At 50.3% G+C, this 23,830-nt stretch overlaps 1 pseudogene; it reads left to right on the top strand.

Annotated features, from left to right (window-relative positions):
* The window catches only part of LOC144140098 (uncharacterized), a 77,259-nt pseudogene extending 58,222 nt beyond the window's left edge, over positions 1–19,037 (top strand).
* Positions 19,038–23,830: the final 4,793 nt, after the last annotated feature.

Raw genomic sequence — 23,830 nt, forward strand, 5'->3', positions numbered from 1 at the left:
ACACAAAAGTATCTCAAATGTGGGCGCGAACACGATGACCTCCGTGACATAAACCAAACACACCTGCCACTTTAGGGGAGATAAAACAATTTCCATTATCTTTTGAAGTGTCTTTTGATAACCTTTTGGCTCACACAACCCAAAAGGGAGAATCTTAAGCTCACAACCAGGATGTCGGGGTATGAAGGTGATCGTCTTGGGGTGGCGCTTATCTACCTTGATTTACCAATAACCACTCTTCAAATCCATCGACGAAAAGTAACTGTCGTAAAGAAACAAGAAAGGAATTTTTAAATTGCCTCACGCGATTTCCCTCATCGAGACCTTTAATTTGGTACCTCACAAGCCCTAGTGACGTCACATTAACTTTTAACCCAATTTGTGAATCCAGTAACTATCTCATGACTGTAACCAGGAAGCAACTTTTAATTTGTCCTACGTGATTCCGCTCATCGAGACCTTTAATTTGATACCTCACAAGCCATAGTGACATATCTTTGACTTTTAGGCCAATCTATGACTGACGCGGCTATCTCATGACTAAACCAGGAAGCAAGTTCTCATTTGTGCCACATCATTCCCCTCATCGAGACTTTATTTTCATACCCCACAAGCCCTAATGGCCTCACACTGATTTTATGTAATCTAAGAGTGATAGGACTATCTCATGACTATAACCAGGACGCAATTTTTAAATTTTCCCACGCGATTCTCCTCATCGAGACCTTTACATTGATACCTCACAAGCCCATTCGGCATAGAGTTGACTTTTTACCCAATCTATGACTCATGTGACTATCTCATCACTATAACCAGGAAGGAATTCTTACTTTGTCCCACGTGACTCCCCTCATCGACACAATTAATTTGGTACCTCACAAGCCCTGGTTACATCAATTTGACGTTTAACTAAATTAATGACTAAGTAATAATGAATTAATACATCTATTAGGCAGTTAAACCGAACGCGTGTCGCCCGGACCTAATTTCTGACAAAAAAATGCGAGTTTGGTACGACTAACATCATCACGGTATTGAGAGTTGCCCCTTTAAATAACACGAAAACATGCGTTCTCCACACATACACACGAGGGCATGTCCCTACCATTTTTGCGTTTATCTTCCGCGGGTGACGCTGTTGAACGGCGCCAGCAGCGCAACCTGTCTGTCCCACGTCCGGGCCCGTATAAGGTTACGAGAGTTAGGCATTGCGGCAGTTTTCCTAAAAAATCACACCCATCTTCCCAAAGAGATCAATGAGTAGGATGCGGAGGGTCATGGGCGTTCCGTTTGCGTTTCCGTTATGTTTGTTAGCCAGATTTGGTGGAAATGTTGTGAACCCCATAATGCTCATTTTTCATACTCATGGTTCCTTTCGAGGAGACCTAATTGCGTCAGCACACTCACTGACGGGGCTGTTGCTTCCATCCTACTTCATCTGAAGAATAACGGAGTCAAGCGCAAGCACAACCGGAGATGCTGTTGTTGTTGTTGTCGTTCCTCTTCTATAGCACGTACCCACGTGGGGGATTGTCCAAGAAACAGTGGTGTGCGAACGCCGGACCACCGCCGACACCGCCGGACATACCCCCAAGTATAAGACGGGGGGGATTGGCCAAAAAACGGTAGTGTGCGGACGCCGGCCCACCGCGGACGCCACGGGACATACACCCCAGCATAAGAGGCTCCGCAGCTAAGATTGCGCGTAAGCGAGCGATAATTCATATCCATGACACCATCCTCGTATTCAGTATAGTAATTAGTCAAGAATGCTGGATAGAAACGTGACTGTTTTTTGCGGAGTTGTTAAGTCGTCTGGTTAAAGTGGTCACGTAACCTAGTTCATCTAACTTTGATGAAAATACACTGTACCTGGATTTGTAGTGGTTGCGAACTAAATTACAAGGCGCTGTCATGTGTTAGGCACTGCGTGGGTCCTGGATTATATTGGTTGGCGCCTGGATTGTATAGTTTGGCGCCTGGATTATAATGGTTAGCGCCTGGAATATATTCGGTGTCGCTGGGATTATATTAACTGGCGTTTGGATTATATTGAGCAGGAAATCCTGTAGACGCCTGTGTCCTGCTCTCCAAGACACTCAAAGAAAACCTAGGCCCGCTCAATCGCGTCTTCCAGGCCAAAAAATCTGCATCGCTCACATTCACGCCGGAAAAATCTAAATCATTGGTTGGTGTACCCTCAGATGTTTCTCTTTCTCAGCCCCTTCGTTATCAGTTTCGGCATATACGACAACCCTGGCAAGCTTGCAGCCGTTCTCACCTGGAAACAACAACTGAGATATCTCTTTAACTTCTTCTTTTCCTCTGCTTGCACTAACAACGATTCACTGCAAACTTCGTCCACATTGCCGCCCCTTACACGTTTTGTTATTGACAATTACATCGCTTTTTCTAGCCTAAAGAACAACAAGAGGCTTTCGAAGAGCCCAGGCGTTGTCTGCAAATATCACATATTTTGCCGAACTTCTACGAAGATGCAGCGAGTGTGGTGCACACTGATGCCAGCAATGTCGCTTAAGTGCCCTTTTGTCCAATGACAACATGGTGCCGAAAGAGTCCGTCATTATGGAAAAAAATTGATTTCGCGAGCGGAAAGCAAAAATTTGATAACGAAAGGGAATGCGGGGGCGTAGTGTTAACTGTTTAGGAATTTTGACGCCATCTTCGTGGCCATGACTTCAACGTAGTAAGCGACCACGACTCCCTGTTCTGGCTTCCGAACATACCAACCGCTACCCACCCAAAATATTTGTTACAGGCCCACCCACGTTCTCTCTTTGCAAAGATATGTGTAAAAAAAAACTTCGCCTTGAGTGGCAGACGTCTCCTGGTCGTCCCATCTAATCTACGGAACGAAATCGTGTGTCTTGTAGTAACTAACCGACCGCTCGGCACCTAGGTTACTCGAGCGGGCTTTTAAGAATAAAGAAATCATATTTCTAGCCTATGATATTTGCAAACGTAACGTGTGCGTCCGTACTTGGCCCAACTTGCACAATGTAAAGCCCAGCCAGCAGACCGGCCAGATTTCATTAGCCCGTTTAATGTCCTTGGTACATTTGAAATCAAAGAAGTCGGCATTTGACTTATCTCACAATAAATCGGCAACAGGGGTTATTTGTCAAAACTGACAACTTAAGTACAGAGAAACAAGGACGCTTCCAAAGGCCACGGCGCTACGATTGGCGCAGTTTCGTATTATACGGATAGGTCTCCAACATGGGGCTGCTAAAGTTCTCAATGTGGACCTGGAAACCACATTCAACATGCAACTGCAAATGGAAGTCATCACTCTTAGCAGCACATGTTTTCAAAAAATGCGTGAGCACCACCCTCTGTTGTACGACGGGGCGGAAAGACTAAACAAGCCATCGCCTCGCTGCTCAGCGTACACGGGGCTGGGAAACACCGAGTCTGGGACGGAGTTCTCTCCGATAACAAGTTTGCTTGTAACAAGGCCCAACAATAGACGCCTGCAATTACACAGCGAAGCTTCCTTTAAGAAAAAATATTTAACACTGCTAGAAGCCATGTTGCTCCAGGATAGCAACGGCACGCATGACTACACCACCCAGAAAGTTTCCTAGCGCAGCAAACAATAGCGGCCACAAGGCCGTCTCCGCAGCAGCGTGAACCAACGCCTGGGCCCTTTTAACTGGGATGTTCGCCTCTGTCCCTGAGTATTTAAAGAGGTGTCATCGGTTGGCTTTAAATATTTTCCGACTTCGAGAACATTTGGACAATCTTGTATGGAAGTATTTATTAGAGTACAAGGTACTTTATTTACGTTGCGCAGTAAGTCACAAGCCATTACCCGAAATTGCTGGTGTAGCACCAAGTTGTAGATATTAACACTAGACGGTGCACGTCGTCTTTATAATCTCGTTCTTTTCTCGACAAAGGTTCCTCAAGACCATTTCCGTTTCGGACAGTGTAGACGCACTTAGGCCTGAGGATCGGTATGATGCTGCTTTTCTAGAGGGAGTACGTCTGTATAAGTTAAAGAACCCAGACGGCATCGACGCAGTATACTCAGCTGGAAGGGGCAGCGCCAAAAAAAAGGCGTCCGACATTTTTCTGGACTTCTATCTGGATCACCATCGTTGTAGCAATTGCCGGATTTATCATCAAGGGTCAAGTCGAGAAGTATGTGATCGTCGGTGCTTTCATTAGTGCGTGTTACTAACATCACAGCTTCGCGTCATCTAAATCAAATATTCTAGATACATAATGTGTTTAGTTTGTGCATCTGGTCTTGGTGAGTTGTTGCACCATAACAATGTTAGAGCATGTGTAGAAAAAGACGATGAGGTAGTAAGAGCAGATATAGCAGCAACTCGGAATGCGGACCTTCTGTTTATTTTCGCGCGTCGTTTCTTTACAGCATTGAAATAACGTTGCAGGACACGTTTTTGTAGCATTGTATTTTTTTACAATCAAGGCATGTAAGCAAATTTACTCACACTAGAAGTTTAAAATACAACATACATAAAAATACTCACGCATACGTGAAGTATATTTACGAGATATGCAACTGTTGCATTTTACTTGCATTATTAGGCTATACCAAACGTGGACGATGTGATGTAGAATATTAAAAATAAAATACACGTATTATAATATGTTTTACTTGCAGTTCCAGTAACACTTTGTTTCATAAAGGATAAAAAATGCAACCGTTTGCACAACCACAAACGGTACGGGTTTCCGGATTCAGTGTTGTGGTACATTTAACATGACGACAAAGGACTCGCCACCTGTTTATACTTTGCCTTGCACTGTTTCACCCTCTTCAGTATTTAGGACCTCATTGGATTATACAAATATTCGCCTCCGGGTTACAAACTGTGAAGTGCCGGAATAAACGTCCGAGCTGGCTTAGGCTATAAATAGAGTCGCCGGTAGTTTAGGCTGGCATAAAATTTGGCGGCATTTCTACCGCAACAGTTGAATGTTAAAAAAAAGAGTTATTTTTTCTGGTATCTCTAGGTTGCCTGAAAAAGATAATTTTACACATCCACCAGCTCTAACGCAGCTCGTAGGGAATTAGCCGAAAGCCCCCATGCATTTCATGAAGTGTATTCGAACGTCTCCTTTTTCTTTTAAACTTCCGACAAAAAACGTGGGACATCTTTGGTGCTCTCCTTAAAAAGCGACAGAAGATATCGTCCTTAACTGAACTTGTCAAAAACAGACATATTGTGTCTATCTTTCTGTGATCCTTCATTCGAAACATCTTTTTTTTTATCTGCGGACGTAGAAATGGCTTCACTGAAGAATTTATTTAGTGTCATAGCAGGACCTGAGCTCGTTGGGTACTCCCATTAAAATAATGCTTTTTCTGAATTTTGTTCGCCAGTAGAAGTTGGGTAGTCACGGAAATTTTATGGTTCAACTAGTGAAAAGTTATGATATACCTCCAACTTAAAAACATTGTCACGTAGTCATAGACAACACCGACGAATGGAACGAAAAGAAACTTTACTGAAGCGAAGCTGTGCCTCCCTGAAAACTCAAACAATACAAACACGGCGACGCAGTAGTCACTGAAGTGACGTGCGGGCGAGAGTGTCAGCGAATCGAATACCGCGGCATTTGCCCTGCCAAGAATTTGGCTTTCAACGAGATTCTTTCTCGAACTGTCGAATTACATCAAGAACACTTGACATTAAATGTTATACGATTAGTGAGGACACGGAAAACACTCTCCGTAATAAATAAGATACCCGTGTGGCATAAAAAAACACGAAATATGCGCTTCAATTTGAACATCGATCACAGCCGTGCACTGCCAAATGGTAAAAGAATGTAAAAGTAAAACGGAAAGCAACATTCGCGGCAGTAAAGGCTCTAAGGTTACAAGAAGCGCATGCTAAAACAAAACAACCATTCAAACAAAACTATTTAAGCCCAACACCTTCTGTAGGCGGTATTTAGAAGAATCACGGTTAGGACTTCAGGCCGTGTGCTTGTTTGTATGTACCGGAATCACCATAGGGGGACAAACAACCTCGTAGATAAGTTGGTCAACGCTTCGCTGAATTCTGTAGGAACCAAAATATCATCGAAGAAGAATTTTACTCATTCCGCTTGGTCGAATCGGAGCCGAAACACACACAAGATCACCTGGGTGATGCCCGGTGCCTCGGCGTCGGAGGTTGTAGCGTCCGGCATCCTGTAGTTGTGGTCTGTGGTAGGAATAGGACCAGCGGGCGTTTCTCCTATGGACGCTCAACTTGGATTTGAGGTGCTAGTCATGCATGCGCAGCAGCATGGCTTAGAGCATTGTTGTCGGCCGTCCTCGTTAGAGTACATCGAACAGCATCATTTGTTGTTTCCTGACGTACATTGACTGCTTACCTGTCTTCCTCATGTTGAGACGTTCCGTTAGTCCGTTATTTTAGGGCCTGTACGGTGTCCTTCTCCAGTGATTAGAGTTGCAGTAGCGTTGGGCGCCTTGCATGAGCTCCTCAGTGAAAGCGGTCCGGCGGTCCGCGATTAGTATTTCAGGTGCCCTGTGTTGCAGCACATTTTGGTGGACAAAAAACTCTGTGACTTCAAGAGGAGCACCGTTTAAAGTGCGGCGGTCTTGGGGTAGCGTGTCGTGAAGTATGTCGTTACGGCAATCCTTTTGTTCTCAAATTGTGGCATAGGAAATGCGTCCACAATGTCCATTTTTATTTGTTGTAAGGATTTGAATGGGATGGCAATCCTCTGCAGAAGGTGTTGAAGAAACGGAAGCAAGGGAATGCGGGACGTGGGTGATTCCTTTTAATGGCGGATGGAACTCTACAATAATGGTGATATTAGGTGGAACCTGGCAATGGCCACCTCTTCTTTCTCTGATATTTTTAACATCCTCCCGGGCGCGCGATTAGCACAGGAAGATGCTGAAATGAAGCAGTTTTCAGCGGTCATTCCGCGTTACTGCCTTTGTCGCACCCAACAAGCGGAAGTTCAAGTTCGTTAAGCAGTCCGTGATACCAGGCGATGTCCTGCCCGTTGTAGCCGCCCTGTGCTAGTCCGTACTTTTGCTTCCATCGATGCTTGGTGCGTCGGTGACACCTGCGCTTTTTGGATTGCCACGTTGTGCCTTGGACAACCCAATCCAGGTGGAAGTTTTGCTGCTGTGATGACAACATCTATCAGGTGTCTCAATCGGTGAGCCTAGGTTTTCTCTAGGTTGTCAATATTTATGATGTGCTACTTTGTTAGCCTGTAGTTTTTGTGGGCCTTCATTAGGTCGTTCCTGCCGCGCTGATCTCCCCGCCTCGGAAAGGCTGCACGAGCAAGACGACTGGTGAGGTGCCCCCACTGCGGTGCCCCAACTCTATGTCTAGTTCGGTAAACTTCATCGTTGGGAGAAAAATTGTCTGAGCAGTCAACAGAAATGGTTGCCTCTACATCGTCAGTTGGTGCGATAATTCCTTGTAAAAGAGCAGCTGGTTGGGTGACTCTTGGTTCCTGATGGGCTTCTTTCAAAGGGATCGTCAAATCACTGTTTCTGTTTAGAAGGTGACCGTTCTGCAAAGCCGATTCGTTGATGTATACGGTACCGTCCTCTTCCTCCGGGGCTATTTTTACAGTGTCATCGGTAGAGGGCTTTTGTAATTCCGGGAACAATCGCTCCATTCTAAATTTGGTCAACAGGATAAGATCTTCGAATTCATAGGCGGCTTCATATTCTTTTTCTAAATCATCCAGTTCCACGAGCTCTTCAATTTCACTGTCCAGTTTCATTAGTATTTCATAATTTTCCATCAGGCTCTTCTTGAGGCAAATTAGCTTACCGATTGATGGCGCCTCGGCATTCATCCGTGATTTTATATCGTTGATCAGTGTGGTGGCGTCGTTCCGGATTAGGTTTCATCGTTCGGACAGGGCCTCCATGTCGATGCTCGGCGTCGTTAATATCTGCAGGTCGTCGAGAAGAGTCATGGTAGGCAAAAAACCGAAGCCGTTGATTCCGTTGGTTCCCGCAGGCGTCCGTTCGGTAGCGTTGGTGAGGGCGCCTGGTCGTTAGTTGCTTGGTGAGCCGTCAATTGATCCGTGGGTAGTCGCGTCCGCGTGCGGCCCGTGGTCAACGGTCATCGTTCAGACCCATCGCAGCCGTGTCACTCGCGTCAGCATTGATGGCGGTCCGCACACTTCATTCTCCCACTGTGTAGATCTTCACATCCTGGTCACGGCACCATTTTGTTGAAGAAACCAAGGCGGGGACCACGGGACGTGGGTGATTCCTTTTAATGGCGGAGGGAACTCTACAATGATGGTGATATTAGGTGGCACCTGGCAATGGCCACCTCTTCTTTCTGTAATATTTTTAACAGAAGGCAAGCAGGTCTCGTAGGCGTCGCTTTGGTCACTGGCTGTTCCAGCAGCTCCGGCTGTAGTGAGAGACATCAGATGCAAGTCGGGAACAGTAGTACTTCGCATTGATTTTTTTCACTAGTGCGTGCTGTGTCGAGAAGGGTTGAAGACGGGTCATCATGGCACGCTTCCAAAACTTCGTTACGAAGGTCTGTAGGAGTTAGTAGAAGGTACCTTGTTATCCTTTAGGGGTTGAACTTTTTCTTGATAGAACGGAGTTCTTGAGGCCTAACGACGCCGCGGAATTCGGTGTAGTTGATCTTAACGCATATTTCGGGGTCGCCAGGATGGTGAGCGGCTAGGTCGCTCTCCTTCACTACACCGAAAAACGCGCCATCTTCATTGGAGGCTTGTGGTCACGGGTACACGGGTGCGCGAGAAAGACAGTCAGCATCGGTTTGTTTAGTGCCAGATCTACAGACGATTTCAATTTCGAAATCTTGCATGCACAAGCTCCACAGCCGCAGACTGCCAAATTGGTCTTTCAAATTTGCGAGGTAACTCAGCCCCTGGTAGACTGTGACAACCTTGAATGGGCTACCATACGCGTACCCGAAATTTTTTAAATACCCTTTACAATAGCAAGACACTCTTTCCAAAAGCTGAGTAGTTCTTTCTACCTTCGAAAAGCCACGCTGGAATACGTGATTACTTTTTCGAAACCCCTTTGCTTTTGGACGAGGACCGCTAAAAAGCACATATTACAAGCAGCCTTTTCCATTTCCGTTTCGGCATTTTCGTCACAGGTTAGGACTGCAGGTGTTGTAACACCTCGCAGAATGCTTAATCGTGGGCGTTTTCAGGAGAAAAGGGTGCAACCTTTATTCAAACGCGTGATTGGCTTGGCAAGGCTTGCGAAAGTTGCGACGAAGCGCACGTCATACGCGCACAGTGCAAAGATTCTCAGCGCGCCTTTCTGGTCATTGGGCCTTGGGAATGTCGGTTTAGCTGAAGTTTTACCCAGGTCACATAGGAATTCAGCAGAATCGGTGACGTCTCCCAAACACGCGAGTTTCTCGTACGCGGAGCAGCACTGTTGAAGCCTCAGCGTTAACCCAAACGTAAGAATCAGCTCTGGTGCCGACTCAAACATTGCAAAGTGTTCTTCAATAGTCCAGGCAAATACCACAACGTCATGTTGTGCTATTACAAAGCAGTTGTGCCACTTCTGGCGAGATAGCACAGAGCCCATGGCTGTTTGAAATTTTGGTGCAACGTGCACGGCCGAAACAGCACCAGCGTCCACTATTATATTTTTTCGGGAGTTATAAATGACGTTTTTGCGGGTTCATATCGGGCAATTTATTTCCCAGTATACTGTCTTGAAATCTACTGATAACAAGTACTTCGCAATGCATTCAGGAGGAATCGGATATCTTAACCCGCGGCAACAAATAAATTTCGAAGGCGGGGCGCGGCACAAGAAACAATCCCGGAGGCAAACGTCTTAGACGCAGGCGTGGCAATGTGTACCGGCGAGGAGAAAGTCCCGGCGTACGGAAAGTCACGGCGAAGTCGAGTCGGCTTCGCCGCGCAGCCGCTTACGTTTCAAGGGGATACGGGGTGCGGAGTCACGTCGGCCTTGAGACCCGGAACGACGGAGTGAAATTAATCCCGTTGATGGTGCGCTTGTCGTTCCGCTGCGGGCCTACCGACGGACATCCGCTGAGGCCGCGTCACCCCCAGACACTTCCCAGCGTATTGCATGTTTAAAAATCACCAGACTGCCCCTAGTGACCGCTTTCTTCCGCTTAAATCAACTTCCACTGGCCACCGGTCTGTCCCGTAGACCTGCTCTGTCGTCGTCCCCATTGTTCCTCTTTTCCTCCCTCTTGGGGCCCCTGGCCCCTTGCCACCATCGCACACGCGCGTCCGAGAGCGCGATCGTGACGTCGACCCCTCGCACCTGCACGCGCGCTGGAATATCGCCACTAGCTTTGTCCTCGTAGCAGGTACGGCGAAAGAAAAGAAGTGAGCACAAAGCCGAAGGGGGTGGCCAAGATTCCGCCGCGCGACGCAAAATGGCCGACCCACGAAAGGGGGGAGGGCATGTTGTCTATCCGAACGCAAAAAATGGAGAGCCTGGCCAGCAGTTTGTGACAATCAGTCAACGATAACTTCAACATCAGGGACATCATCTTGTCAGTAGACAGTGGTTATCAAACTTGATTGGGGTGGTAGACGGAAATGATCATCGGTAATCCTAACAGGAGCACAGTGTGTGAGGTTTGGTTTTGGTGTAATAGAGTGATAGCAGAAAAAACTTATGGACTTGGTGCGCAGAGCAATGTTTGCGCCGTTTCTAGTCATGAAGTCCATTCTGAGAGTTACATCCCAGTAGAAGTTATGCAAAATGAATAAAACAACAGAATGTGTGGTGTCGTCTTGTTGACTCGCGACATGCACGTTTCAATTGACATTACTAGATGGAATCCTGCTGTGTTTTTGTACAGAGCATCACATCTATTTCTAACTTTTTTCAGCATTATTCCGAATCATGCGCTCATTCATGAGTAGTCGGCTACCGTTTCTATGAGGATGGCTACGTTCAAAGCGTCGACGAACAATTGGACGTGAAATACTCCTTTCATCGAGTTGCCTGTGCATCTGTTCGTGATATCAGGGCTGGTGCTTCTTGATGGTCAGGGGCTGTGTCGTCATTTTCCCAGGGGAACGGGTACGCTTAGCCCCGTGTGATTATCGTTGTATTCGGGAGTCACCTTACCGTTATAACCAGTCGTTTTGCTGAAGACATGCCGTGACTCAGGGTCTTCGGTGGTCCTTGCGTCGTTGGAGTGTTTCCTATTGTTCGCCGTAGAGCCAGTTCACCGTCCATAAGTTGCTCCCTTTAGTTTCCCTTACGTGGAATCTGTAAGCTCCCACACGTGAAGACTGCGTTGGTTTGATGGCTTTGTGATTGATATGGGTAAAGCGGAGAAGAAAGCTTTATGAAACCTCGAACTTGGTTACTGTAGGACCGGTGTTCTTCGATTTCCGTAGGGCACCAGCCGTGTAGGGGCGGCGTGCGTCGACGCAACACGACTATTTTGTTACAGCACTTGCGGTAGACGTAGCCCTCTTAGCAGTGGTAAGAAAGCCTATGATTATCGCTGCTTTAGCTTACGCCTGGCTTCCTCGGTGTCTGGTTTTGAACTACAGAGAATCGGGCGGCTGACAGTGGATTGTGGTACAAAGGGGCTTCCTGGCGGAGAGATGGATCTTACTGGGGAGAATTAACATCTTCGGCGTAGCCAATAGCTTGTGCCACACCGCTTCCTTCCGACGGCGTAAAAGTTCCCAATGCGCACTAAACACATCGGATCGCGTTGTTCCGAGACGCTACTTCGTGTTGTGGCGTCGTTGGAAAACTTTTCACAGCTCCTCCTTAAATTCTGTAGGCATGGTGTCACCAGTGCAACTGAGCTAAGAGCACGGCCACCAATCGTCTCCTAGGAAAGTACATTCATTGGGCGGTCGTAGTGCTTCGTTTAAAGTTCTAGCTTCTCCACCGAGACCGCCTCAGTTGCGCATTCGGCCACTGTCTGCCGGGGTTTGCGGCCAAGGAAGTAGAACACGTCTTGCTTAATCTCGCGTACTTCTGGGTCCACCAGGCAAAAACGAAGCTTCATCTCCTCAACGAATACGAGCACGGATTCTTAGCGAAGCTGCTTGCATGTCTGCGGGAACTTCTGGTCCCGTTTCTAACGTACCAGGCTTGTGTATGTTTTAGAAATGTCCGTCTTAAATTACTGCAACGTCGTCAGCATACGTTGGTGATTATCGCACCAAATGAGTCCAGACTATTCATGATCAAAAATTACTTGCCTCAGTGTTTTGTCCTTATCCGAACAGTAAACGCCCATACACTCTATACATGTTCGAGCCGTTCCTCGGGATCGTCCTCATGTGACTTTTGGTAATATAGTCTCCAGGGTTTCTGCGGAATAACAGGAGTTCTGGCAGGGTTGGTCATCGTGGAAGCGTTGTTTATGGCACCGATCGTGACGTCTTCTGCCTTCAATTTATCATGCAGTACCCAAAAGTCCGGCTGAAGTCCTGGCTGTCACTGTTGCCACGAGCGGGGCTTGGTTGACGACCTGAGAGGCGTTAGGTAACACGTACCATGTACCGCTACCAGATGTCACCTCGCCAAAGACGATGGCGCTGCCTTGAAGAAAAAGCAACACTATTTAGGCAAAGTTCGGCTCCTCATTGCAACTAAAAGATTACACAGACAGCGAAGCAGCAGTAAACAAGATGACGTTCGCATGCGCGTGTCGACAAATCGAAGGCCGCGGCTTCTGCTCTCAGTTTCTCCGCCATTCTTAAGAATCATTTTAATGCTACCTATGACATGTTCGTGCCTCCGTCTGCAGCTGGAAAACTGTATATGATTTGGGAGCGGAGATCGGCCCGGAGAGCGCGGCTTTCATTCTGTTGGTAAGGTCGTCCTATAAAATTAAGCAGGCAGTGTTTATGTCATGTGGAAGATGTCGCGGTAGGTGTCTGGAATAAATGGGATATCTTAGGAGCTGGCGGGTGGTTCAGTATGCCTGTGCCCGAATCATTCAGCAAACCAAAAGTAGCAATGAATGGGATAGTCTTTTTCCTGAATATTGTTTAATAAAGCCACCATCCAGTACGAAATAAAATAGCAGCTATTACCGAACGTACAACAAGCAGTGCACCAAATGGGGTGCACTGTCTAGGGTGGGTGAAGTGTATCCTTCGGCGTGTACACTGCTGTCATTCAATTCGTAGTTTTCTAGCAATGAAGACACATGTATTTACATCGTAAAATATATGGATAAAGCCTAAACATCCTACACAAAGTAAACAAGTATGCAATCTTCCTCTATTAAATGAAATTGCTGGGAATGGCGTCGACCAAAGGAGAAACTGCGGAATTGTATAGAAGTGCACTGTAACCGGCATCGTATTGACTGGTAACCAAGTATTAACGCTGAGGTAAATACAAATAATGTTTAATTTAGAAAAACAACTCTTTTGGCACTAACACAAATAACAATGGTATAAAGTTTTTGCAAAGCATCTTAATACAATCCTCGTTTCAATGTCGACAAATGAAGAAGAGACAAATTCTGGGGTAATATCGGGAAATTTCTACGTTACGTCGGGCACTGTTGTCTCCACAATTAGGGTCTGCCTACCAAAAGCCAGCGCCCAAAAATACTCATGCGATAACAGCGGTGCATTTATTTTGTTTTTTTTTTGTAAATTTTGAATGGTAACTTGCCACCAATGCAACAAAAGCTTTGTTTTTATAGTTAGGAAACCATATCTAACTTCCATCTATATTCGCGACCGTGGCGTCGCTTTAATAGGTTTCTAGTTTACTCATTGTTGGGTTAGAAAAACGTCTTTCGTGGATATTATGGAGATGCGTTTATTAGCGGGAATAGTTTTTGATGCTTAACATTGAAGTATGTTGTCATCTTGGACTCTGTTTCAAGCTGCCCACAAAGCATACTTCCTTGCAGTTGATTGATTCATAATAAAATATATTGTTTCTGTGGAACCATTGCCTAAACAGGACCACCAATTCTTTTGGAGTTATAAAATGTCAAAGCGGACACCATTTACCTCTCGACCTTCAGCTAAAACTCTAAGACTTCATCTACGATTCCAAACGTGGTTGGTACTACAATACTGCTAGACCAGATGTACCCACAAAATGAGTCATTATTGTAGAAATTGCTGGGTGCCCTTTGGATTTACGGTGTGCTGTTATGCAGAAAATTATTGTTTTTATTTTTCAGTAGGCTTCCGCGTTGTTCTGCTTATTGAGTGCTAACAGGAAGATGTCATAAAAGCCGACATTATTGAGAATATGGAAAATAAAAGTGACAGTCCGCGCTTATTTGGAATTGCAGGTCGTAACAAAAGAAGGGTAATAAGGAAAAAAGACGTCAATCTAAAAAGCTCCACTCAGTTAGGCATAAACGGCCCCGTCAGTGGTTATTTAAAATTTGTTTTCTTTGTAGCAGAATCCGCTTGGCACCGTCGTGCAAGTATTCCTTCCTCTCTGGTCTGCAGCCGGCCTTTCGAGAGAGCGCCTTTGTGAAAGACTCGTATTGGCGACGCCAACGTCTGCTCCCTGCCCTCTTCAGGGAACAACTTGTTGCCGTGTGATCACTCGGGGGGGGGGATCCTTTTCGTCTCTCTTTTATAAGAACGACGGGGTTCCCCTTCTTTCCCTCGTCGACCGGGAACTCTCGCCGTATGCATCTTTGAAAAATAAACAGCCTTGTCTTGAAACTGCAAACAAGCCTCACGTCTGCTTTCTCGCTTCCTCCAGAAGCCGACATCCCGGCTAGTAGCAAGGTTCGTGACCCGAAGAATGCTCCAACAAACACGCCGCAGTGAGCTCCTACGACAAAACTGCTTCATCCACGCCTGCAGTCATCGCAACAAAACTGAAGCTAACAAATTTTTGGCCTAAAATTCCAAGAGATTTGTTCAGCCAGGTGGAAGCACGTTTTCAGCTCCGGCACATCCCTTCGCCGTCGACGAAGTACGTTCACGTCGTCGCAGCCCTTCCCCTAAAACCTTTGACGCTATCGACGATATTTAGTTTTACTTCCCACACACGGGGGAATACGACACCCTCAAAAAGACGGTGCTGGACCTCCTCGAGGCGCCTGAAGAAAGCAGACTTCAGCAGCTCCCATGTCGTGAAGAGCTGGGCGACGAACAGACGTGGCAAAGGTTCATGGATGAAGTCATCTGGGGTGTTCTTTTCGTCTGTGTGTGTACCTGTATGACATTTTGGCGGCCAGCAGAACTCCTAGCGAGCGCGAACAGCACCCCTGCATGCTCTTTCAGCGTCGGGATGAGCACGGCCTGTTGTTGAAACCAGAAAAGTGCATGCTTGGTGTCGAGGCTCTCAATTTCCTTGACCACCACAACACCACTGAAGGCATTGTGCCATTGGAATCGAGGGTGGAAGCGGTCGAGAAGCTTTCTGCTCCGACACCTTTCCGCAAGCTTGGAGAGTTTCTCGGGCTCTTAAACTTCCCGCGGTGGTTCATTCCGTCCAGCGCTCGAATGCTCCAGCCAGTGACCAAACTGGTGCACCGAGACGACCAAAAGGCACAAGAATTTTGTTGGCCTGGCGAACACAGGAACGCTTTCCAGAAAGCTTAAGAAGGACGAGCTGGCCGTGACTAACCTTCAATCATCCACTGCCTGACCCTCCCACACGCCTCATGGTGGACGCCTCTTCCACATCGGTGGAAGCAGTGCTGCAGCAACAGGACGGTGCACAGTGGAAGGCACTTGACTTCTTTTAGAAACGCCTGAAGCCTGCAGAAGTACGGTCGAGCACTTTTAGAAGGGAGATGCTCGGAATCTATTGTTCTATTAAGCATTTCTGCTATTTCCTCGAGGGTCGGGAGTTCTACATCTTGACACACCATAAGCGCCTCACCTACATATTTAAGAACAGTTCCTCCTACTCAGAACGAGAAATTTGTCACTTCTCATTCATCTGTGAGTTTTCTACATACATCAGCCACGTTTCCGGAGTCGAAAACGAAGCACCCGACGCATTGGCTCACGTCAACGCTTCCGGCACAAAAGTCCTGGACTTTGAGACGATGGCCACGGCTCAGCGGGACGACATTGAGTTGACGAGAAGCAAATTAGGGAGATCTTCACTCGTGCTTTCAGAGGTTGCACTTCCCTACGTCCAGGCTACGATAACCTGCGATAAGTCCTAGACAACCTCCCAACCATTCGTCCCACTGAATTTCCTCCGAGCGGTATTCCATACTTTCCACTCCATCAGCCACCCAGGTGTCCGCGCCACCCAGCGGCTGATAACAGAACGCTTCGTTTGGCCCGGCGTTAACGCGGACGTGTGACGTTGGGTTCGGAAATGTGAAACGTGTCAGCAAGTCAAGGTGACTCAACACACCCGGGCTGCACTACACAAATTTCGGACTCCTGAGTCGCGGTTTGACCACGTTCACGTCGACTTGGTGGGACCGCTACCGCCATGCCAAGGTTTCCGGTGCTTGCTCACGTACATCGACAGATACAGCCGTTGGCCCCAAGCTATACCAATTGCGGACATATAAGATGAGACCGTCGCGCAGGAATTTAGTCAGACATGGGGGTTTTACGCTTTGACTGCCCTACCCGCATAATAACTGAGCGCGGACGGCAATTCCAGAGCAACCTCTTTTGCGCGCTTTCGACCCTCCAAGGCACAAGGCTCCAGCATAAAACTGCCTACCACCCCGCCAGCAACGGGATGGTTGAGCACTTGCACAGACAACTCAAAGCTGTACTACAGCCAAACTCGATCGCTAGCACTGAGTGGAAAAGTTCACGCTCGTTCTTCTTGGTGTATGCTAAACGGTGAAGAAAGACCTCGGCTTCAGCGAAGCGGAAATGGTGTACGGCTCAACAGTGGGCCTCCCGGGAGGTAGAATTCTTCTCCGACCAGACACTTTCCCCGCAAGAAACCTCCGACCACATCGAGAAGCTGCCAACATGGCTTGCGCATTTCAGGGGCAACAGCACCTCGCATCCCCTGCAAGAGAAAGCTTTTCACTTTCGCTGACATCGACTCAGCTACACATGTCTTCGTGCGACATGACGCAACAAAGCCTTCCCTCACTCCGCCGTACGATGGCCCTTTAGAAGTTTTGGAACATAATAACAAGACCATCACAATCGACGTGTGGGGCAAACGAGAAGTCTTCGCCATCGACAGCGCCAAGCCTGCTCATATTGAGGTTTCTGTTCAAGAAGCCTCTCACGTGCGTTTTCAGTGATAACCCCTGGACTTTGACTTTTCGCCATTCAGCCGGTAACGCTGCCTTTCTTTAGACGCTCCGCCATCTAGGGAGGGAGCCTCTCTAGCGGAAACCACTTGGCACTTCCGCGCAAGCATTACTTTCTCTCCGGTTAGCAACCCGCCTGTCGAGAGTGTGCATTTGGAAAGACTCGTATTGGAGACGCTGGCGCGTGTTCCCCGCCCTCTTCGGGGAACAACTTGATCTGCGGCCGACTCCTGGGATTAGTCCTGATTGCGTTGCAGTCTGCTCGCTCGGAGGGCCCTTTTTCTCTCTCTTTTAGAAGGTCGCGGGGTGTCCCTTCTTTCCCTCTTCGGGGGCGGGCAGGAGGGGGGAACTCTCCCGGTACGCATCTTTGTAAAATAAACAGTGTTGTCTTGAAACTACAAACCAGCCACACGTCTGCTTTCTCGCATCCCCAAGCAGCCGACATTTCCTGTTGCTACATATTTTAGATGGTCTTACAGCATGCGAAATGTATATTCGGCCGATTACTACATACTTCTTCTAAGGTGACCTCTAATAAGTGACTAAGAGAGAGAGAGAGAATCAACATTTATTCAGGCCTGCGTAAACCCGGTGGGTTACCTACTGGCGCTACTCGCCGGGCCCCGTGCAAGGGTTGGTGGAAAGTCGCACTTTCGGCCGCTGGCGTTCGATGGCCGCGAGCGCGAGCTCGGCAGCCATCTTTTGGAGTTCGTAGTTGACGCTGGTGACCGCGTCCCTCACGCTTGGTGGGAGCGGATCATCGTCCTCCTGCGTTGTTGTTGTCGGTGGTTGATTGAGGCAACCCCACAGCATGTGCTGCATGGTCGCACGAGCGCTCCCGCACAGCGCTCACTCGTCCGTTGGGTACAGTTCGGGGCACACGTGTTTGGCGACGACGGGCGTCCATATCGCCCGCGTTTGGAGCTGTCGCACGAGCACCCCTTCCCTCCTGGTGAGTTTACGGTGCGGCGGCGGGAAGGCGCGCCTAGTCTCTCTGTACCACGCAAGCACATCCTTGTAGGAGCTGACCGGGGTTGCTTCCTCTTCTTCCCTGTAGTAGTTTTCTTCCGCGTTCGATAGAGTAGGAGGAGGGGCAGACTCGCCTCGGCCGCAGCCGCCGCCCGAGCCGCCGCCGCACCCTCCGCGGGCGCAGCAGCCGCAGCCGCGGCAGCGGCCGCACCAGCGACGGCGGCGAAATCGTGTCTCGTTAGCACGCGCGCCGCTCGGTCCGCCTCCTCGTTGCGGTTGGTCCCGGTCCCCACCGGTCCCACGTGTGCCGGGAACCACTTGAGGACCACCGGTAGCGTTCGTCGGGGCACGTCCCCGCACACCCCGTTCGCGCACTCCGACACCGAGTTCCGAGCGTAGCTCAGTATCGCGTTTCGCGAGTCACTGATCACTGTCGCGCACCGTGGGTCCACTAGGGCCAGCGCGATCGCCAGGTCCTCCGCTTGCGTTGAATCCCGGGCCCTGACGCTGCCCGCTTAGCACAGCTTCCCGGAGGTCGCTGCAATCACGGCCATGGCGTACGTGCTCCGGCGGCCTGGGTATTCCGCCGCGTCCACGTAGAAGGCGTTGGTGTCCGCCGCGTGCACGTCCGTCAGGGCTTTCGCTCTGGCCGCTCGCCGCTCTCGGTTCTCTTATGGTTCCGTGTGCTTCGGCAGGGGCGGCACGTGCATGAGGGCGAGCAGCCCGCGCGGCAGCGACCGCGCCGGCTTCGGCATCGGCGGCCGGCTCGCCGGCGCCCCTCCCGCCTTCGCCACCACGACCACCGCCACCGCCACCGCACCCGCCGCTACCCCCGCAGCTCTCGCTTTTGCCTTCTCGCGTTAATTCCGACCGGTAGCCTACCCTACGTAGAATAGCCCTACGAGTTATCGTCTGCGTAAGCCTCGCGGTCTGCGCGGTGCCCTGGGCCTCGGCTATCTCGCTGAGGGTGTTGTGCACCCCCAGTTCGAGAAGCCTTTCTGTGTTGGTATGTGCGTATAGGCCCAGGGCCGTCTTATAAGCTTTGCGTAGCAGAGCTTCCACTTTCCCTCGCTCCGCCACTGTCCAATTGTGGAATGCAGCTACATATGCAACGTGGCTGACGGCGAACGACTGGACCAGCCTGAGGAGATTCGCCTCTCTCATGCCTCCGCGTCTGGGCGCCACTCTTTTGACCAACCTCATGGCCATTGCGACTTTTGATTCCAACTTGGCAACGGTGAAGCCGTTGTGTCCGAGGGCGTCGATGTGTAGTCCGAGGACTCGCAGCGTCTTGACCATCGGAATGGCCGTCCCGTCCCGCGTCTTCAGGTGGATGTTATTGTTTCTTTCTTCTTCTCCTCTCTTCTGGCTTCCTCTTCTCTTTGGTGTTAGTACCAGCAGCTCCGACTTGGTCGGGGAGCACGTCAGACCCGTGTCTTTTAGGTGATCTTCGACTGCGTCGATGGCCTCTTGCAGGGACACCTCGATCTCGCCGTCACTGCCGCCGGACACCCACAGCGTGATGTCGTCCGCGTATATGGTGTGTCCGACTTTCGGGACGCCCCGGAGGCGCTGGGCGACCCCGATCATTACGATGTTAAACAGCGTCGGCGAGATCATGGCGCCCTGTGGCGTCCCCGTGCTCCCCAGGCTCTTCTTCGGCAGCTTCATGTCACCGGCAACGATCCTCGCGGGGTGGCCCGAGAGGAAGTCGCGAATGTACGCGAACGACGTCTCCCCCATGTTGAGGCGCGAGACCTGATCCAGGATGGCTGAGTGTCGGACGTTGTCAAACGCCCCTTTCAGATCTAGGCCGAGCACCGCCCTATTGTCCATGGAACCGGCCGGCCGGCCGGTCGATGACTTCGTTCTTGAGCAGCAACATTGCGTCCTGAATGCTTAACTTGGCCCTGAAGCCCAGCATCGTGTCCGGGTACAGTCCTTCTTCTTCGAGGTATGTCTGCCACCTGTTGAGCAGGACGTGCTCTAGCACCTTCCCCACGCAGGAGGTCAGGGATATCGGCCGCAGGTTGTCTATGCTCGGTTCCTTTCCCGGCTTCGGTATCAGGACCGTCTTTGCCTCCTTCCAGCTGGCCGGGAGCTTGCCGGTTCGCCAGCACTGGTTGTAGTACTCCGTCAGCGATTTTATCGCCGCATCGCTCTGGTTGCGTAGCGCTTTGTTGGTAATCCCGTCCGGCCCTGGGGCGGACTTGCTGTTTATCGGTTGGATGACTGCCCGCACCTCCCATTCCTCGATGTCGGCGTCGAGCTTGGCGTTGGCCTCGCCCGCGTAACTCGGGAGGGGGGTCGGCGGGGTGGACGGGAGGTACTTGTCGTTTATGCGCCGGCGGACCTCGGCCTCGCCGAGCTCCCTTTTTGCTTTGTGCAGTGTCCGTGCGATGGTGTGATGTTGGGCCCCTTTCGTTTTTCTTTCGTCAAGGAGGTGCCGGAGCAGATGCCAGGTCCTGCTCTTATGGATCTGGCTGTCCGCTTTTTGACAGACCACCTGCCACTGCTGTCGGCAGAGCACCGCGCTGTGCTTCTTGATTTCAATGTTTAACAGTGCTATTCTTTTGCGGAGCCTTCTGTTGTGTCGTTGCCTCCGCCATCGAGCCTTCAGCGAGTTCCTCGCCTCCAGCAAATGCGCGAGGCGGCTGTCCAGCTGCGGGGTCTCTTCGTTGACCTCGATTTCCTTGGTGGCTGTTTTCGCGGCCGCGTATAAGGCTCGCGTCCACTTCTCGATGTCTCCATCCTCCTCTTCGTGGGCCTGTCCGATGATGAGGGCGTCCAGCTCCGTTCTGTATTTATTCCAGTCTGTGATGGCCTGCTTGCGGGTGACCGGGGGTCGGCCGTGCAGCGGCACCGCAATTTCCAGGACGCAGTGGTCGCTGCCCAGCTTCTCGCCCGTGTTCCGCCAGCTTACTCCCGCGGTGGCTTTGCTGCAGAAGGCGAGGTCCGGATTCGTATCGCGCTGCGCCGACGTGCCGTGTCGCGTGTAGATGTTCGTGTCGTTGAGCAGGTGGAGTTCCGCCGCCACAGCCTCGTCGTGCAGATTTCGCCCCTTGCCCGTGGTCTTCTGGTACCCCCACGCCTGGTGCGGCGCGTTAAAGTCTCCGCACACGAGCGCGGTGTCGTCCCCGGCAAGCTGCTTCGTTCTTTGCATGAGTGATCTGAACTTTTGTTGGGATTGCTTGGGGTTACTGTAGATGTTGATTAAAGGAGCCGTGAAGAGAAAATACAACTTCGTTTAATTTGAAAGAACTAGAATCCCGTATCTCACTCAGCTCCATTACAGCCCCAAAAGATGTTTTTTAACGAAAAAAAAAGCAAGAAGTATTTAAAAACATTCAAATTTTGCGCCACAGTGACGTGTTATGAGCAAGAATGACGTCATACGGGCCAACAATAAAACATAATTTTCCGCGCGTTAACTGCACGTTAGCATTCAAGTGTTGCGGTCAAATGGGACTAGAGGCCCCATTACAGACGTCCAGTCATGTGTCGCCGCGACAGGTCAGTTAGGCGGCCGCCAATCGCACAAACAAGGTTCCGTGACGTCATAGAAAAGTTGCGGGAAATTGGCTAGGGGGTCGCGACTGCTTTACACATTTTCTTTCATATCTCCGTTATTTGTTCGGAGATCGCGATGATATTGGTATCATTGTTATCGGGACTAAGCAGTCTTTCTAATAAACGCAACTTGTATTTTGTCTTCATGGCTCCTTTAAATACGTGCTTTTTTTTTTCATTCGGCCCGTCACGACTTCGATTGCCAAGTGTTCAATGGTACTGTTCTGCAGTAAGCCGTGTTCTATGTACGTGATTCCTTTCCTCACCAGGGTACACACTCCCTGTCCCGCGCCTTTCCCGGCCTTTCTTGCGCTGGGCGGGCTGGCATAGGAGCGGTACCCCGGCAAGCCCGGGAAGGGGTCTTCCATGTGCGTTTCCTGTATTAAAATGACGTCTGGTCTCTTGCCAACACTCTTGATGTATTGTTGTAATGTTGCCTTTTTTCCTCGCAGGCCATTCGCGTTCCACTGCCAAACCACAAGCTCGCGCGCTAGCGTTGTTCCGGCCATGTTGGGAGAGTGACGTTGGCCACCTGCTGTTGCTGTGGCGGCTGTGGTTGTGGCTGTAGTGGTTGCTGTGGCGACTTCGGCGGCTGCTGTTGTTGTTGGTGGTGGGTGATGTCAGGGGTTCTCGCTAGTATTTGTTGTAACAGGCTTTCCACATTCGCTATGCGGGTACTCATGTCCGCTGTCACGGCTTCTACTTTAGCTATGCGGGTGCTCATGTCCGCTGTCGCGGCTTCTACCTTTGTCAGCCTCTGGTTGATGCCTTCCAGCTCTTTTTCGTCGTGGTCGACGCGCTCCTCCACCCGCTGTTGGCGGCATTCGAGCGCGTCTAGCATAATAACCCGCCTCTTGGTTCTGGGGCTGAAGTCTTCCATCTCCTCGTCTTCCTCCTCTTCTTCTTCTTCTGTAGTTGTAAAATCGTTTCTCCTCTTCGTAGCTGCCATTACTTCTTCTTCCTCTCTTTCTTCTTCCTTCTCCTCTGTGGACTCCGCCGTCTGCACGCCAGCCGCGTACTCCGGCTCCGACTCTTCCTGCAGCTGCATTCGTTCTACTCGCGCGTGCGCTCGCCTGGGCGCCTGTCTTCGCGCGACCTGCGGTGGTTCACTTCGCAACGGCAGCGATGGCTGTTGTTTCAGCTGACATTGTTGCCATTGTAATAGCTGATTGAGGATCATGTCCATTTTGGCACTGAGTTCCTGTATTTGCCTGTCTTTTTGCGCTAGCTGCGCCTTGAGACGTGCAACCTCGTTCGTCTCGGCCATTGGTTGATGTTGTGGTTGCAGTTGTTCCCTTTGCTGTGGCCTCGGCTGCGGCGGTGCTGGCAGCGGCGGTGGTACCACCACCGCCTCTCGTGCCACTGTCCTTGCCCACGTGATTCCCCCTTGCCGCTGTCCGCCACCGCCGCTGCTGCTCCCTCCAAGGTTGCCCGGGCTGCCGGTCGACCTTCCCGCCGCCGAAGCGCTGCCATCTGTTGCGTTTGCCGTTGCCGTTGCGGCTGCCGTGACCGTTCGAGCGGGCTTCGCTCCAGCTGGCCCAGACGCCGCCTCTCTGCCGTTATTGACGTCAGCCGCATTCCTTCGTGGAATCGACTGCCTTGGCTGCTGTATTTTCGCGCGTTGTTCGGGTGCGTGCTGCTGCTGCTGCTGCAGGTGCGGGAAGTCAGCTAGGCCTAACTTCGGCACTTGTTGCTGCCGTTGCTGCCTTTGTCCCTTCTCTGCACGCAGGCGCTCCCACCTTCGTTGCTTCACCAAATGGGGGGTCTTATATCGGTTCTTACAACCCTCCTCCCCGGTGGGGTGAGCCCCGCCGCATTGCTTGCAGCGGGGGTTGCATTCCCGCTCCTGCGCGGGGCCCGGGTTGGACGCTCCGCACGGAAAGCATATCTTAGTGTTTGGGTAAGGGCACACGTCCGCGCGGTGCCCCAACCTGCCGCAGCACCGGCACACTTCGTAGTGCTGCCTCTATAGACTGCATTTGGTGATGGCCACTCCGAACTTTATTGTATTTGGTACCTTGGTGCCCTCGAAGGCTACGATCACCGTGGTGGTATTGCCTATTCTGTGCGCTGCGAGCGCCATTGGA

Source organism: Haemaphysalis longicornis, unplaced genomic scaffold, assembly GCF_048455015.1.
Source record: "Haemaphysalis longicornis isolate Haplotype H1 unplaced genomic scaffold, Haemaphysalis longicornis Haplotype H1 scaffold_5, whole genome shotgun sequence".
NCBI classification, from domain to species: domain Eukaryota; kingdom Metazoa; phylum Arthropoda; class Arachnida; order Ixodida; family Ixodidae; genus Haemaphysalis; species Haemaphysalis longicornis.